Raw genomic sequence first — 15447 nt, forward strand, 5'->3', positions numbered from 1 at the left:
CCTTCTAACAGTCGCAATCTGCCATTTTAAAGGTCGCAAAATGCAGTTTTTCTTGTAGTGTTTATTATAATAAGTCACCTTAAAAAATATTTTGGTTTTATTACAAGTCGTTTTACAATATCAATATATCATTAATAATATATTTCATCATACTCTTAATCATTTTTTACTCTCTCTTCTTTCCATTTTTTATTGTCTTTTTCACATATCATTATAATGGACAATCTTGTAAAATCATTCATAATTTCTCTCTACAATATAAAATTAACTACGTTTCTTAGTATGTGTGAAAATGTCAAAACGGCTTATTATAAAATACGGAGGAAGTAGTTTATAGCTTATATACGAGAATAATTTAACTTTATTTTATCTCTTACTTTAGAAATAATGTATTCATAAGTACTATTACAATATGTGCTTATTCTATAAGTTGAAGGTTAAGTTGTTTATCCAAACATCACATATGCGTGAGTTGCCCTTTAATAAAATGAACATAGGATATCGGTCATACTTAATTCAATTAACAATGTCGAGATTGTTAGGTTGAAATTTTTTCGTGGTTATCTAGATTCGAACATAAATCTTCCATTTATGTGCTTCAATTTTTATCTATAAAAAAAAAACATAGAATGAAAATAATATTTGATTGTTATACTAATATAAAAAGGGAGTTTTTGGCTTCTTGATGTCTAAAGAACCTTTTTCTTCTTATGAAGGGAATTATATGTGGTTTCTTGATGCCCAAAGAACCTTTTAATTGTTACGATGAAAATTGGTATGTGACATCCAACGCCATTGTTTATTTAATTATTTATTGTAGTACTAGATTGTTTTATGAGAATTTTATTTAGTATTGGCTTTGGTTTAGGAAATTGTAACCTCAGAAAATTGTAAAACAATGCCTCTAAACAAGCTAGGAACCTTAAGCCCCTCTAAACAAGCAAGGAATAATTAAAGACAACCATTTATATATTTTATTAAAGAAAGAAGAAACAAAGAGAAAACATATAGAAGGGGTTACATATAAAATATATATTATTTTCGACAGAGTATGTTTATTTTATTAAGTTATCCATAAATACTTTAATCTTCCATAATTAAGAGTTGAAGAAGCAGACCCACCTGCTCTCATAAAATATTCTGATTTTTGTATGACTTTGAATCATATTTTTCTTTTTTTTGATAGAGAATCATATTTTTCTTGTTTTTAAATCATGGTGCACAACACATGCCATTGCTACAAGACCCAAGCTAAGCTATACAGCAACAGAAGGATTTAATTCCGGCCCAAGATCTAAAATGATTAGGATCGATCAAATACATAACAATCATTTATAACCACGAACAGGGATGGAAGATTTGTAAGGATCATATGCATGATAAGTTTCGTAGTTATATATAGCTGATTTATATACTTTTTGGTGTCATAAAGTTCATTTATATATAACACATCATAATGTCGATTATAACTTGTAGCACACTTCAAAAATATTGAAAATAAAGAAACGGCTAAGGAGATCAAACCAAAGCTGATTAGGGCATCTTCAATGAAAATGTCATAGAGGGTTCATAAGTTGATGAACTGGATCTTAGTTTTTCAATCTATTGGAGGAACTTGATGTAACAAAATGAGTAGTATAGAAATTTTGTTGAAGTATTTTACATAAAATGCATTATAGAAATTTATCAAATAATATTTTAATTAGAGATAACATTAAGTAGAAATGAAAAATAAATGTGAGTTGTTTAAGAATTGCATTTTTTTTTTTAAATTGGAAGTAAAATATCTATAAGTAGCATAAATATGAGGTGACATTTTCAGACTACCTATTGGTGGTACTCTATGAAACTCAAAATGAGTTCATTAAAAAAATAGCAATTGGAGATGCACTTAAAACCTAAAATTTGAAAAATCGAATGGATTTCGAAAAAACTAAGAATAACATATTTACATAGTAATTAAAAACATCCTCCTAATTTAAAAACACCCCTGTTGGTGATGAGGGTTATTAATTAAAGCTTAGATTAATTAGCACTCGAGAGAATTGAAATTGCAACCTTAAGGAACACACCCTCAAATCGCAAGTCAATACCACTGGACTAACTCAAGTGGGTTAATTTTTAATTAACATAAAAAAAACATAAGAACTTAAATGAGTTTTAAAAGTGTCACTCATTGCCTTACATGTTGATTGAGTTATGTTTGATATAAAAAACTAGTAATTAACGTGTATATATGAATACCTTAAAATGGTCTTACAACATGTACAAATATTTTTTTACCATTTGATCAACAAATCACTTCATATAACATTTAATTAAATGGTCAAATTCTGTTAATCCAATAATGAAAATTAACTCACGTAAGACTCGTTACTTCTCCACGTTAGAATTGACTATATAAAATATAGTAATGATATTTTGACATCTATTTGATGACAACTTTGTTGACAACCTTGTTTTTCTCACTTCTTATTGGTCAAAAACAATGGAGAGAGAAAAAGGAAGAGAGAGAATAACAACATCATGTGAGTATGAGAGAGAAAGTTGTTCAAAAGTTGTCAACAAGTGGTTGTCAAAATATCATTTCTCTATAAAATATGAAGGAATAAGGGTCCTTCCATGGATGGTGGGAGAGGAAGAAGACAAAGAGTGGGATCCACCCGCCGCAGCACCATCTCCCACTTGCCCATTAGCCATTAGGCCATCCCTCCCTCCCTCGTTTATCGAATGTGACTACGTTTATAATTGTTACAATTAAATAATCATATCATATTCATATTAGTCTAAAGGTAGCAGCTCCTCACATTTCAAGCTTCCAGCTATATACTATTATATTATGATGATAAAAATTAGCTCTAACCTTAACTTAATCAACTTACATAAACCATAGTTAGTATATAATCAATCAACCCACAAGATCAGAAAGAGATGTCCAAAGTTTCAAACCCTACCACCAGTATTACATTGTATACATCGTTTATATTCCAACGTCTAACCCCACCCACACATTCACAATATTTAGATCCATTACACGCGCATTTGCATCTCTTCCATCCCCAATCTCTCTCTTCCTCATATAAAAAACTGAACATACACATATATAAATAAAATATAAATGTCAATTCATTTATTAATTGATTCACCTCGATGAATCTAGTGAGATAACAAAATAATCATGTAAATAGTATCATTGTATTTTTTTTTTAATATTAAGTCCAGTTTTATATCATTGTAACTGATTGACAATGTTTTTGTAATATAAATTAGTTCATTTAAAACAAGAGGGTAAAGGGAGATGATTATCTGCTTTTGATAGTTGATCTTTTCTTTTAAAATAATATTCAGTCCTCCATTTGAAAAGGTTGTGTAATTTATATATAACTATAGGAAGTGGATAAAATATATTTTAATGATAAGTTCATTCTCTCTTTTTTAACAGATGAAGTTCATTCTTGACATGTCCAGTCCAGTTTTACTTTGTAGTAATCTATAAAATAAAAATGTAGAGTACAATATAGCTAGAACCTGCATGTATAATATAATCATTTTATTTTATTGTATTCCTTCCCTCCGACAACGAAACAAACTTTTTGACCTCTTTTCGTTTTTTGCTTCTTGTACAATTTTTAAAGGAATAGTTAAGTTTATTTTGTTTTAGTTCATTTAATATATATTAGTAGTTCTCTATGCATAATAAAATTAAAATATTTTTGAAGCTTCAATTCTTAAAAACAAAACATTATTTGTCCCTAAAAAATAAACATTTGTTGTTTGCGAAATCCAAACAACCTTATTTTCATACATCATAATATCCCACCCTCCAATTACCTTGATATTCAATGAAGTTAAGTGGGATCATAGAGGAAAAGAAAGAACTTGTGGGGCAAAAAATAAGCGATGAGATTGAAGGAACTTGGGTTGAGGAGATGAAGAAAAATCTTTGGGTTAAAAAAATTCTAGTTGTTACACTTATTGGCTCTGCTAGGTATTTGGAAATATTTATGTTCTTCCCAGGTAAAATGTTACTTCTCAAGAAAAATAGCTTCAAGAATTTTTCAAGACACAGTTGGCAAATTTTAATTGGATGATTTATTTGTTCACTTCCTATTTTTCAGCAACACCTTCTTGAATTGTGGCGAATAGTGCATTGTGATTGGCTATTCTTTATTCTTGAAGAATTCTTGATGTTATTTTTCTAAAGATATAACATTGCTCTTTGCAAAATCCATTAAATTAAGTAAATAAAAAGACTGCAATCTATAAAACGATCTCCCAACAATGATGTAAATTTGTTTGTTTTTCTTGTCTTTCTTTCCTATATGGATGGATGGATGATGTTAAGTTTATATAACGTTGCTATTTATTTTAGTTTTGGTAAACTATGACGTTATTTTACCAAACTAATTTGGAAACATTACTTTTAAGCTTCAACTTTTCCCCTTTAATAATTAAATTTATCCCAACACTTTAGTAGTTTAACCCACCTTGTTATTTATTTTAGTTTTGGTAAACTATGAGCATTTTTAATAGGATAAAATATGTTTTTCATCCCTGCAATTATAGGTCATTTGATTTTCATCCCTGAGCTTACTAATCCTCCCATTTTGCCCCTGTAAAAATTAATCATTTGAAAATTCGTCCCTCGTCAGATTTAATCACTGCCACATCATCAAATTAGCAAAATGGCATGGGAATTGACAAAAATACCCCTGGTATATTAAAAATCATAAAAAAATTAAAAATTATATAAAAAATCATAAAAAATTTCCGAAAAAAATCTGAAAATAATAATTTTTGAAAACTTAATTTTTTGACAAAAAACCTGTTAGAATTAAAAAATTTGAAAAAAAATGTGAAAATTTAATTTTCGAAAAATAGATTTTTTAATTTGAAAATTATATATTAAATTTTTTTTCGAAAACAATGACAATTATATTTTCAAAAGTTATAATTTAATAATTTTCGAAAATAAATTATAATTTTTAAAAAAATCTAATTTCTTGTTCTTTTATGAAAATTCTAATTTTTTAAAAAAAATCATTTTTTTCAGAAATTTCAGAATATATAATATTCAAAAAAATTAATTTTATTTTGAAAATTATACAAAAAAAATAAATTCAGAAAAATATTTTAATATTTAAAATTTATTTTCAGAATTTTTAAATTGTTTTTTAAATTTATTTTCATATTTTTTAATTTTAAAAACAATTTTCAAAATGAGTCAGGGCATTTTGGTCATTTCGCGTGCATATGATTCAATTAGCAGTGCCACGTCATCAAATCAGTGACATGGCAGTGATTAAATCTGACGAGGGATGAATTTTCAAATGATTAATTTTTACAAGGGCAAAATGGGAGGATTAGTAAGCTCTGGGATGAAAAATCAAATGGTCTATAATTGCAGGGATGAAAAACATATTTTACCCTTTTTAGTATACCTTTTAGAGAGTAAATTATTCAATTTACCAACCTTGACATATGTGTGTTGTATTGTTCCACATCGACAAACACATAAAAAACATTAAAAATAAGTCACAATCGAATAAAACGAAACATAGGAATTGTATTTAGTGGACACTCTATAGATTGCATGGTTCAAACAGTTGCAAAAAGGGTCATAAACATGACCTAACCTGAAAACTTCGCTACTTATGTGATCTAAACATAAACCAAAGAATATGTAAAATAATACGTGAATTAGGATCATTGTGGGTCGACTACTCGCCTTCAAGATGACTTTGATCGTTGGTAACATTCCTACATCGCGATTTCACATGTTTCTCCTCGTCATATGGTGATTTTCAAATGAGGCAAAACCTCTCTATTTATAGGCAAGTATTTTCCAATATTTACAGAATAGTTTGTATGCGATGCGCACAACACATGAGGCAGTGATTGAACACCTTCAAATTCTTTCCAAGGTGTGCGATGTGCAGATCAATGCATGCATCGAACATCATCCAGTAGCTTCACACTTGATCTTTCTTCATGACTACGCAATTTTCAACTCCTAACACGCATCGCGCATGAGGCAGTAGATGATCCTTCATCGATACTTCATCACTTGTCCCATATCTCCTCACCGATACGTTTGTGGTGACTATACCCAAAGAAATCACTTGATTAATATTGTTAAAAGCATAGCACGACTACATAGTTTATGGTTTGGGTAATTTGACTTGGTTCAAGGCCTTGTGGTTCGAATGACTCTGCCATGCTCATCCATTGAATAATATACATGAAATCGACTAAAACAGTTGATAATTTGCTAAAAAGATCCAAAATAGCTCCTAATTGATGCTAACATTATATTATTGATTATCATCAACAACACCCTATGAATTTTGTATGGGTGAAAATCTTGAAGTTTCGAGAAGTCTGAGAGTGTTATGGTCGTGGTGGCCATTTACGATTGGCCGTAATACTCCCAATATTTTTATGGGTGTTGATTTGTTTTGGAGTTTTGGCTTCCTTTTTTCACTTTTTCTTGTGGATTATATCTTCAATTTGACTTCAAAATCCTATAAACTAGTTTTTTAGCAAATAAAAGCATGGGTTTCATCTCACAAAGTGCTTGTTTAAGGTTTTAATCTTGACCTTTTTTCCCTTAGAGTTTTAAGGTGCACATTGGGGAAAGGATATCTCCTTTGCTTTGATACTAGGTACATTTTCAATTCCTTCCCTAATTGTAGTTTTTATGGTGTCTTTTCTTGCATAGTTGATGCAATTTTTACCATATGGGTTGGTTAGAGGATCAGTACATTGTTCCTTTGTAGTCTTGTTCAAATTCAACCATTTTACCTCCAAAGCTATAGGCGATGTGCCTATTCTTGACATCTATTATGGCGCCCTTAGTAGCTAGGAATGGCCTACCGAGGATTATTGATGTTTCATCTATAAGAACCAATTTTTTTTTTTGAAAAAGCTAAAATGGAATTTATTAAAATCACAATGAATTTTAACCAGCACAAGGAGTGCTAGGCTAAGAGTCTTGAAGTAGCAACATACAAATGATAGATGGGAAGCTTCCAATGAAAAACCCATACACCCGTGCATCAAAGAAATAAAAATCCAAAAAACCTATAGGAAATGCCTCCTAACAAAGGGCTATCTCCGAAAATCAATAAATAGAAACACGAAAAACAAAGCTAACACCACAATCAACGAAACAATAAACAAAAGTTGTACCAAAATCCCCAGACATCGTCACAACTGCTACAAAAACAACTTCCACCACCTACATTCTGCTGCTCGCACACAACCCCCGAAGAATAACGAAAAAACCTACAAAACAACCGTCGAAAAACAGTCGGGAATAAAACCCCCAACACCACCATTAGCTCTCCCAACCACCTTCATCCAAAACGCACCTCCCAAAGAACCGCAAAGGCCAACAAAAAACCCATGTACCATCATACAACAAGGAAAAAACATAACCATCACTAACCACCACCAAAAACCACCACAAGCATCACCACAAAAACCAACATTAACCCTCACCAAAAAAAATAACAACCACCAAGCGACACCACCAAAAACCACCACGAGCACTACCACCAAAAACCACCACGAGCGTCGTCTTAAAAGACCCAAAATCAGCACCACCATGAAAACCGCCATGAAGCACCACAAACCAACACAGCCAAAGATCCATCGAAACCATAACAAATCATATGCAAACCCAGATATGATCTATCACCACCATCGTGACTGATCCACCACAACCTATGTTGCGAGCAAACATAACTTCCATCCACAACCAAGAGAGAAAATGAATCAAACAGTCCGAGACCCACAAAAACCAAACAACCACCGGCAACCATCCAACAACACACCACGAACACCACCAACGTCCCAACCAAACGAAACAAAAAAAACACCAAAACGCAAACCAACCATTACGACGACAACAACGCGCTCCTTCACCACCGGTGTGGCTGTGATCCAACGGAAAGAATCAATAAGAACCAATTTGGTTCGAGTATCTCATACATCAAGTTTTGTTGATAAAAAAAACCAAGCATAGCTTATGAACATCATCTAATGTTCTAAATGTTTAGGAACAAATTGTCTACTAACATGTGCTCAAGTGTGTAGGATTCAAGCGTCGCAGCTAACATCAAGTAAGATGGTTGAACACAATATTATTATAGGATCCAAGAAATCCGTAATATCCAGGCACATACTTCATAAGAGTATATATGAACACAATGCAAAAGATTTCAAAGCTCAACTCAAAGTTAATTAATCAAGTGAAAAAAGTGTACCGTCTGGGTGAACACAAAGTCAACTAAGAGAAAAACTACCGTTTGAGCCTAAGCATCTCTCAAATCATCAAAATAGAAGGAAAAAAGCAAAATCATATGAACGATATGATCCCCCTAAAATAGGGATGGCAATTGGACCCAGGTCCGATAGGCACCCGCAAAAAATACCCACAATGGGTAGGGTAAAACCCCGTTTTTATGGGTATGGGCTTGGGTCTGGGTAATTACCCACAAATTTAGATGAGTATGGATGCGGGTCCCGGCCCCGCAACCCGCATATACATATTTATATAATATAATAAATATTTTATTTAATTTTGGTGTACAATTATTTAATTTATTTAGCTATTTAAGCATAAAGCTAGACCTAAAAACTAATACGGTAATTGTTTCATCCTTATCTTTATAAGCTCACGAGCTACAAATTTATGATTTAAATCAATTTGATGTTTATTTTATTAGCATGCACTTTTTTATATGTATTTTGAATGTTTTTATTTTAATTTTCGAAAAATATTTTGGATGTTTTTTTATTTGGCTAAATACTACGATTTATACTATTTTATGAGTTGCTTTAAAAAAAATGGATCATAGTTTTTTTCAATTGTGATGTTTTTTATTGTCTTTTTATAATTAAAGTGCGGGTGTGCCCATAGGGTTTGGGGAAGGGCACTATAGTTGTTACCCACGAGGGTATGGGCTTTGGTACGGGCATTTTTTATAAACACGGGTATGGGAAAGGGTACTATTGTACTCTATCTATTGGGTACCCATTGTCATCCCTATCCGAAAAGGCATGAATTCAACAAGCCAACATCAATCATATGGATGACACTTAGCGGGAGATATAAAATCATCATTTGGTCTATTTTGAAGATCAAATCTCAATGCACGTATACTACTTAGTGTGAAATACACATTATACTGATTAGATGTCATAATTTGGGAAAAAATTATATTAGTCATTTTAATATTACATTGAAAATGACAATTATTTGACAACTTTTTTGTTACAAATGTGATAACATTAGGCAAGGGAGTAAAATAAATAAAATGGTAATGAAATTGTTTAAACCTTTAAAGGAATTCATAAAAATAAATTGTCTTGAAAATTCAAGTTAAATGTATTTGTAAGAGTAATAAATACACACAATTTCTATATAAAAGTTATTACGTACTTTTAATCATTTAGATAATGTTATAGGAGCACGTTCTAAAGCATGTCAAATGAATGTATCAAACAGTATTTTGGGTATATACATCTTTTCGTCCCTGTAATATTAGCGAATTTCGGTTTTAGTCCCTGTAAAAAAAAGATTTAGATTTTGTCCCTGTAATTTCAGATTATTTCACTTTTGGTCCCTCATTTCACCACGTCAGCAGAATCTGCATACATGGCACGAAAAATGAGGGGCCAAAAGTGGAGGAATCTGAAATTACAGAGACCAAAAGTGGGAGGAATATGAAAGTACAGGGACGTAATTTATGCAGATTCTGCTGACGTGATGAAAGGAGGGACCAAAAATGGAAGAATCTGAAATTACAGGGACATAATCTAAATCTTTTTTTACAGGGACTAAAACCGAAATTCGCTAATATTACAGGGACTAAAAGAGGTATTTACCCTAGTATTTTCTAGAAGGTTCAAATGGTTTCTTATTTTTCTCTCCATTGAAAGATCTTGATGTTGCAAACAGTGGCGGAGCTAGGAAAAAAGTCTTGGGTGGGCCATAAATAGTGATGTAGCTTAATTTTCTTAATAAAGAATATAGTATTTTTAACAAATAATGAAATATATTTTAATTTAATAAAGAATATAGTATTTTTTTTACCTAAAAAATAGTGTTTATACAATTAAATATTTTTATGATATCATGTTTTTTAAGGATATTTTAACATTTATGTTATATGTTATGTGTTTTAAAAGATAGTTGAGGTCCTCTTTTGTATGAAAAATATGTTATATGTTTTAAAAGAGAATTTTTTTTGACAAAAAAAGAGTTGAAGTCCCCTTTGTATAAAAAAAAAAAAAGAAAGAGTAAAGAGACAATTGTACCAAAAAATAAGAGTAAGGAGGTACCCAAAAATAAGAGTAAGGAAGGAAAGATTAATTTAAATTGAATAAAGGAGTTATGTTTTATTAAAAAAAGAAGGATTATTTTAACATTAACAATTATGAATTATGCTTTTTTCTATTCAAAAGAAAATAAAAGAATAAATGAAAATGACTTTGGCAACCTAGCACATAAGACTTGGCAAAAAGGCTCTCAACCACTGCAGCATGCTACACAATCATCATCCCATTTCAAAACATGGTATATATATAATGAGTATTACTTTTCCCACCCTATGGCCTCCTCGCGCGCCCTGTAAAAATTCCAAAAATACCCCTGGTCCGGATTACATATTCCGAACCATATTGTTAGTGTTTCCGGATTATACAATCCGGACCAATTCGATATGCATATTTTGTGTCTTTCTTTGATGTCAAGGGTCTCTGTTGGCCGTTATACGACCCCCGCATAAGCTGCAAAGCAATTGCAGGGGTCGTATGAGCGGTCAACAATGACCATGACACCACAAACTCTCGTAAAAAACTAAATACATACGAAGAAAATTGAAGAAAAATGGTGAAGTGTTTTCCGGAAAACTTAATCCGGACCAGATGTTATACGCTTTTTTGTGTCTTTCTTTGATGTCAAAGGTCTCTGTTGACCGTTATATGAACCCCACACATGCTGCAATGCAATTGCAGGGTTCATAGGAACGGTCAACAATGACCATGACACCACAAACACTCCTACAAAACTTAAAAAATTTGAAGAGAATGGAAGAAAATAGGTGAAGTGAAGAATGATGGTGTTTGTTGAAGATGGAAGCCTATTTATAACCTTAAACAAGTCCTAGGTCATTAATACAGTCAATGAAAACGTGGTAGTAGTTGTAACCGTCCAACCACTAATTGATGGCACTCTTTGAAAAGAAGCCAAGCACTCTTTCAAAAGAAGCCAATGCTGAAGCATTCCGGATTATACATTCCGGAATGTCCTTAGCCCTACAAAGAAGTTCAAACGTTCCCCTCGTTCACCATAAGAGAACCATAATCGCACTAATCCGGAAAATATATTCCGGAATTTAAAGGTTCATTCCGGATTGTATATTCCGGAACTCCTCAGTGCCATGGCCGGTGGTCTGCACCACACGCATTTGTCGGTGGTCAAGTCAAAAAAACGTGTTTTACCACGTTTTTTGACTGCACTAATGGTTTCCCAACCATTTTTCACCCACCCCTCCTTATAAATACCCTTCCAAAGCCCACCATTTCTCACACCATCCCTCTCCTCCTCTTCTTCCTTCTACAACCATGGTTTTCCATCGTTGGCCTTTCATAGATAAGGGCCTCGTTGAAAACTTTCAGGGTTTGTATGAACGGTCAATGAGGATGGAACCGCGCTGCAACGAAGGGCGATTCATCTGAGGGTCATGTGGGTCAGTGTGGTTATTAGCTTCGCCTGTCGGGGCGTAAGTCTGAGCACCCCCCACCTCCCTCAGGGGCATTGGTTTCTTCTTCCCGCCCTCCTCTTCCCCCCTCCTCCGGTTTTCCTCCAATAGCCAAGCTACTGCTATGTCCGATCACATAGCAGTGGTTAGGCTCTTAAGAGATTAGAATTAGGCTCTTAGGAGATTAGAAATAGATTTAGGATGTTATGTAATAAGCTTAAAAAGCTTGAAAATTATTGTAATGTACTGTTCATATAATAATAAAATGAGTTGTTTTTATGTTTGTGTCTTTTTATTTATGTTTTTTATTTTATTCGCATTTTATTTTACGAATTGTAGAGCTTAAAATTGCAAAAGTTCTGCTAAAATACTATTCCGGATTTTAAAATCCGGAACTATCTGAAGAATACTAACAATAAGTTCCGGAAAACGAAATCCGGACTAGGGGTAAAATTGGAAAAAATAGGGCGCGCGAGGAAAGACATAGGGTGGAAAAAGTAATACTCATATATAATAAGCATTATTTTTTGGGGGTGGGCCATGGCCCACCTTAGCCCATGAGGGGTTTCGCCTCTGGTGGCAAAGTGTGGAGCACTCTCTTCTGTATTAAATAGAAACAAAAGTCAAAATATATTTGGTTCAAATTTGATCCAAATATATGTTGACTTGTTATTATATTTAAGACCAAAGGATGTATATATTAAAAAATAACTTTTTTATAAACGAAAAAAATGAATATACTAACTTTTTTTAGGCATGCGAATATAACTTTTAAAAAATTGAAGATAGAATTTCTAATATAATATTTCCTAATTTTTTTTGTCTATAAACGAATAATAAGCACCAACAAAAATTCACACTCAACTATGATGCCTTGTGTTCAAACTTGAGTGAAGGTGTTACTAACAACATTAGAGATTTGAACCCTCTCAATTGTGGAAAAAAATCTCCAGGGTTATGTGATGATCTCATCATTAAATTTCATAGGACTCTAAAACTTATAAAAATTGTAATTGAGGTGCTAATGCATTTTAATAGTGAAATCATTCATATAATTCTGTCAAGTTTTTCTACAATTGAGAGGATGGAACTCAATATCAATATTGTTTAAATTTAACTTTAAATATACTCCCTCCGTTCTAAAGTAACCGAGTCATTTGCACACAAAAAAATTATCCTAAAATAAGTGATTCATTTTACTTTTCAATGCAATATTAATTTCATCACTCTCACTTCAATATATTCTATTTTTCATTTATGATGACAGTGAATACATCAATATCTGATAAAAGTTTTTAAAACCATTTTTTCCTCTTTTTATACACTTGTAAAATGAATAAAATACTCCAATCAACTTTGACCATAAAATAATTAATGCAAAAAAAGATAAAAATATACTAACATCAATAATTAATACACATATTTAATAGGAGAGAGGAAATAATAATCCCCATAGAAAATTCAATTTATTAACAATATTTAATTAATAAAAGTTGTTTTCAAGTCAAATTAAAAATAATATTGTGTGAGTCTATACAAGAACGCGTTGTGGTCACGGTTTGAGAATGTGAGTGAGGAAGACATTTGAGTAAGAAAGTGTCTTAAAGATTTCTCCAACTAATTCCTCTTATTTTATAAAACTTTAGGTTGCCCAAACAAATGACTTGTTTTTGAGTCTTTTGTCTCCTTCAACCTCATTTCTCTCTCCCATTCCTCTTCATCACCTTCTCCTTCTTCTACACCCTTTTCTTTCTCTTCACTCCATAGCAGCTCCTCTGTCTCTTTTCATTCCTACCCAAAATGTTTTTCTATTCCACCACATAGATCATCTTCTCTTTCTTCCTATTCATCTTTTTTTTTTATTATTTGGTTTTCTATACACAAATAATTAAACAAAAGCAACAAACAGTGATCTTAGACCCATAAAAAAATATCAATATGATATTTATCAAAAATATTTTAATTTTAACTATATAGTACTATTTCTCTATAGTAATAAAAATCATTTTCCTTGTTTTCTGTTTTTTTTTTCTTATAATATAGATTAACCTTTTTAATTTATATATCTATTCTCTCTCTATTACTTTGATGGCTGGGTTAGATTTAGGGAGTGCAAGCTTTATGCAAAACATCCACAGGCAAAACTTACACCTTCAACAACAACACCATCACCAAAACCAGCACGATTCTGAAGAACAAGAATCAAATCGTGCCAGTGTTGGTGGTGGTGCACCGTTCTCATCGAACGAAGAAGATGATCGCAGCCAAGGTTTGGAGCTTGGTTCAGCAGCCGGACCAGGAGACGTGGTAGGCCGCCGTCCACGTGGCAGACCACCGGGATCGAAAAACAAAGCCAAACCACCGGTGATCATCACTCGAGAGAGCGCAAACACCCTCAGAGCTCATATTCTTGAAGTTGCCAGTGGTTCTGATGTTTTTGAATGCGTATCCACCTATGCTCGCCGTCGTCAACGTGGGATCTGTGTTCTTAGCGGCAGTGGCACTGTGACAAATGTCAGTATCCGGCAACCAGCGGCGGCTGGTGGTGTTGTTACGCTACATGGAAGATTTGAGATATTGTCCTTGTCTGGATCTTTTCTGCCACCACCAGCTCCTCCCGGAGCAACTAGCTTAACGATTTATCTTGCTGGAGGACAAGGACAGGTGGTGGGAGGTAGCGTGGTTGGTGAGCTTATCGCAGCCGGGCCAGTGATTGTGATTGCAGCTTCTTTTACTAATGTTGCTTATGAGAAGTTGCCGTTGGAAGAGGAGCAGCTTCAGATGCAGGCTGAGGCTGGAGGAGGTTCTCAAGGCTCCGGTGGTGGTGGTGGCGGCAATAACAATAACAATCCATTTCCTGATCCATCTTCTGGTTTACCGTTTTTCAATTTGCCATTGAATATGCAGAATGTTCATCAGTTACCTGTTGATGGTTGGGCGGGAAACAACAACTCAGCTTCACGTCAACCTTTTTGAGGATTTAGAATTAATCAAAATGAATGAGTGAGTCTTGTTTTGAACATGTTTTGTTGAGGATGATGATGATGATGTTGGAATGGAGTTTGAAGTGATTATTTTTAAGGTCAGTGTTAATCTATGGATGATGATTTAGCAGTGGTTTTAATCATGTTATGTACTTCTTTTAGTACTTATAATTTAGTTTTGTCAAAAAAAAGTACTTATGATTTAGTGTCTCATTGGTTTTTAAATTGGATATTTGGGATTTTATTACTTTCCTTGCTCATTGTTAGTATTATTATATGAAACATGACTATATTATATAATCAAATTAGGTCTCTTATCTTGGTTATTTATTTCATCACCCTTTTTTTTAGACTTATGTTTGAGGGTTTTTGTTATATAACTATAGTTACATGTTTCAAGGATTGTTGTCGTTAGACATGAAACAATAACTTGCAAGTCTTAACATGATAAATAAACTGATCAACCAGCTAAGCTACCACCTTTATTTCTGTGCCTTTTCATATGTTTCAATTTACACCGATGAATGTAGGATTCATCACATTGACACATGTGTTTAGAGTTATGAAAAGAAAAAAGCTAGAGACGTACATGTAGTATGTAATACGAATAACAATAAAGAGATAGAGAGAAATGTGATTGAGATGATGAATGATAAAAGGGTTTGCAAAATTGAATCCAAAAATCTTGTTAA

At 32.7% G+C, this 15447-nt stretch overlaps 1 pseudogene across 1 annotated transcript; it reads left to right on the forward strand.

Annotated features, from left to right (window-relative positions):
* The first annotated feature begins 13437 nt into the window (after positions 1-13437).
* LOC146901256 (AT-hook motif nuclear-localized protein 23 pseudogene) lies at positions 13438-15060 on the forward strand (annotated as a pseudogene). Its single transcript, XR_015021738.1, has one exon. The product of XR_015021738.1 is annotated as an AT-hook motif nuclear-localized protein 23 pseudogene (transcript).
* The last annotated feature ends 387 nt before the right edge of the window (positions 15061-15447 follow it).

The sequence above is a fragment of the Medicago sativa genome, chromosome 8, assembly GCF_051527215.1.
Source record: "Medicago sativa cultivar Bolivia chromosome 8, Bolivia_mono, whole genome shotgun sequence".
In the NCBI taxonomy this organism is placed as follows: Eukaryota; Viridiplantae; Streptophyta; class Magnoliopsida; order Fabales; family Fabaceae; genus Medicago; species Medicago sativa.